Source organism: Mirounga leonina, unplaced genomic scaffold (genome assembly GCF_011800145.1).
Source record: "Mirounga leonina isolate KUSES-001 unplaced genomic scaffold, KU_Mleo_1.0 Mir_94, whole genome shotgun sequence".
Lineage (NCBI taxonomy): Eukaryota > Metazoa > Chordata > Mammalia > Carnivora > Phocidae > Mirounga > Mirounga leonina.
In genome coordinates this window covers 44,193,119-44,196,679 of record NW_023270855.1, presented here as the reverse complement: position 1 = coordinate 44,196,679, position 3,561 = coordinate 44,193,119, and the positions used below count along the sequence as shown (strand labels likewise).

The window sequence follows — 3,561 nt, the reverse complement described above, 5'->3', positions numbered from 1 at the left end:
TGACAGAGGACGAGCCTCACAGCCATGTGACGAGGGGGCCACGGGGAGGGCAGTTTAGTCTTGAGAAGGGATCCAAGTCATAGCTGTCAGTCAAGGAAGTGGCTGAGGTGGAGGCCACAGTGGACCATGACACACAAAAGTCCCCCATCCTCCCCAGTGCCCGGGTGGGACACCATCACCCGAGGCATCAAATCGCGGGGGCTTCCCTCCTCCGACAGCACCCACCCGTGGTGGAAGCCCTCTGTATTGTTCATAAAAGCAAGTAAAAATGATCAGGACACACTCGTAGTGGCCGCTGTATATCCCCCGTTGATTTTGTGCCAGACACCAAACTGGACAAATGGCCCCGGCGGGTGAGTCAGAAGACTCTGGAACTCAGCTCGGTTGGAGGCCCAGCTCCAGGGTTTCCTGACCCTGAGGGCTTGGCAGGTGACTTACCCTTCCTGAGGCTCATGTCCTCACCTGTGGGGCTGAGATAAGAGTTCCAGCCTTGGGGGCGCCTGGGTGGCTCAGTCGTTAAGTGTCTGCCTTCGGCTCAGGTCGTGATCCCAGGGTCCTGGGATCGAGCCCCGCATCGGGCTCCCTGCTCGGCAGGAAGCCTGCTTCTCCCTCTCCCAGTCCCCCTGCTTGTGTTCCTGCTCTCGCTGTCTCTCTCTCTGTCAAATAAATAAAATCTTTAAAAAAAAAAAAAAAGTTCCAGCCTTGACCTTGTTGTGAGGAGCCTACGGTAGGTGAAAAGGCTTAGCATTAGCCAGTCTGCTTTATCCCGTTTAATCCTCGTACTGTGGGGGGCTTAACAAGCGGGACCCCACTTTACAGGTGAGCAAACTGAGGCTTGGAGGGTGTCAGGTAACCTGACGTCACCAACCAGTAAGTGTGCCGAGGTGGGTGCTAATGAGTTCTGTTTCACGATCTGGGTGCTGTTTGCAGAGTTTATGGGAATTAATGGTGTTGTGCACTCAGTACGTGTGCCTTTGCTGAATCTGTTTCCTCAAATGTTTCCTTTTTTGAAAGTGTCTGACGCCGAATACTTAAAACAAAAAAGCCGGTCGTGACCCGCCCAGCCTGGCCCTGGGCTCCATCTACCTCCTCACAATTCTCCCCCCACCTTCCACAGGGCAGCCACCAGCCTCGGGGAGGTGACGAGTGGGCTCTGGTGCACAGTGAGTGCTTAGCACACCCTAGCTCCCTACCCCGCCCCTCTCCCCACACCCCCGGCAACAGATCCATCCCATTGGGGTAGGATTGCTGAAGTGGGTTGCAAGAGTGTATCTCACCCTGCATGGCCCGTGGAGAGGCTTCTGTGGGGCGGTTTGGGAATGTCCTAACAACCCGTGCATTTGGGTGGTGGCATGCTCCTATAGACCAGCCACAAAGGTGCCCACCTATGTTTTTTTCCCGGGAGAGTGGAAAGAGTTTAAAATGCCTAGGCTGCCTCTTCTGTAAGGTTAGAGGTATGGCTGTGTAGGTTGAATACTGCACAAAGGTAGCTGGTCAGGGGGCAAGTGGCCAAGCCATGAACAGGCAGTTTTGCTCGTTCATGTAAATATGTTATAGAGGTGATCAGTGACCTTGCCCTCAGCCCCTAAGCAAAATCTCTCCTGCCAGTGCCTCTCAGCTAAGCATCAGTCCTAAAATTCAGGTCAGAATGAGCTAAAAGACTGACCTTCAACATGTGTCCAAAGTCTTGAGATGATTCCAAGGGTCAAGAAGTGGTTACAGGCAGGGGCGCCTGGGTGGCTCAGTTGGTCAAGCGACTGCCTTCGGCTCAGGTCATGATCCTGGAGTCCCTGGATCGAGTCCCGCATCGGGCTCCCTGCTCGGCGGGGAGTCTGCTTCTCCCTCTGACCCTCCCCCCTCTCATGTGTTCTCTCTCAGTCTCTCTCTCTCAAATAAATAAATAAAAAATCTTAAAAAAAAAAAAAAAAGAAGTGGTTACAGGGACCTCATCAAGATTAAAGAGCTTCTGCACAACAAAGGAAACAGTCAACAAAACTAAGAGGCAACCCACGGAATGGGAGAAGATATTTGCAAATGACAGATAAAGGGCTGGTATCCAAGATCTATAAAGAACTTCTCAAACTTAACACTCAAAAAACAAATAACTCAGTCAAAAAATGGGCAGAAGACATGAACAGACACTGCTCCATAGAAGACATACAAATGGCCAACAGACACGTGAAAAAATGGTCAACATCACTAGCCATCGGGGAAATCCAAATCAAAACCACAATGAGATACCACCTTACACCAGCTAGAATGGCAAAAATGAACAAAACAGGAAACAACAAATGTTGGCGAGGATGTGGAGAAAGGGGAACCCTCTTACACTGTTGGGGGGAATGCAAGCTGGTGCAGCCACTCTGGAAAACAGCATGGAGGTTCCTCAAGATGTTAAAAATAGAGCTACCCTACGACCCAGCAATTGTACTACTAGGTATTTACCCCAAAGATACAAATGTAGTGAAAAGAAGGGCCACATGCACCCCAATGTTCATAGCAGCAATGTCCACAATAGCCAAACTGTGGAAGGAGCCGAGATGCCCTTCAGATGAGTGGATAAAGAAGATGTGGTCCATATATGCAATGGAATATTACTCAGCCATCAGAAAGGATGAATACCCACTCATTTGCATCGACATGGATGGAACTGGAGGGGATTATGTTAAGTGAAGTAAATCAAGCAGAGAAAGACAATTATCATATGGTTTCACTCATATGTGGAACATAAGCAATAGCGTGGAGGACCACAGGGGAAGGGAGGGAAAACTGAAGAGGGAGAAATCAGAGAGGGAGACGAAGCACGAGAGACTCTGGACCTCAAAAAACAAACTGAGGGTTTCAGAGGGGAGGGGGGTCAGGGGAGGGGGTAACAGGGTGGTGAGCATTAAGGAGGGCACGTGTTGTGATGAGCACTGGGTGTTATATGCAATTAATGAATCATTGAACACTACACGAGAAACTAATAATGTATTATATGCTTGCTAACGAAAATAATAAAAAAAAAGTGGTTACAGACTTTTGGGTGAAGCTTGGTGCCTCAGGACAACTTTGAATTCTGATTCTGGCCCCAAGTGGGCACCATGACCTTGAGCAAGTTGTTAAGGACAACCAAGGTTTTTATTTCCTTCATTACAAAATTGACCCAGCGAAGCCAGCTGGTAGGTGAGAGGGGGTCCTGGGAGGGAAGACTGCTGAAAATAGTCTGGGGATCTTTCGTAAATTGAAAACTCCTGCTCATTTAGGGCTCTAAATGACAGTCTGCGGATTTCTTGGCAGGGAACAAAAGCGTAACAATTGGATGATTTCCTGCAGCCTCTCGGCTAAGGCTAAGGCTAAGGCTTCGGTTCTGGCCCCTCTTGCCTGGGCCGCCACAGGCTTGGGGTGGAGGGTTCGCCATGGGACGCTCCTGGAGCCAACAGCCTGTCGCAGATCTAGTTTGTGTGTGTTTTAAGTCTTGATTGTCAAGAACCGGGCTGACCCCAAGGGCTGGAAGCCTGCTGGGGAGGGAGCTCAAAGCACAGGCCATGTGGAGACAGCTGTGAGAAGGCATTGTACAAC

At 50.0% G+C, this 3,561-nt stretch overlaps 1 long non-coding RNA gene across 1 annotated transcript in view; it reads right to left on the bottom strand.

The window, feature by feature from the left end:
• The window catches only part of LOC118004929, a 9,905-nt gene extending 9,353 nt beyond the window's left edge, over positions 1–552 (bottom strand). Inside the window, exon 1 of the long non-coding RNA XR_004677740.1 lies at positions 463–552. This is a non-coding gene — a long non-coding RNA (uncharacterized LOC118004929). The remainder of the gene's footprint in view (positions 1–462) is intronic.
• Between the last annotated feature and the right edge of the window lie 3,009 nt (positions 553–3,561).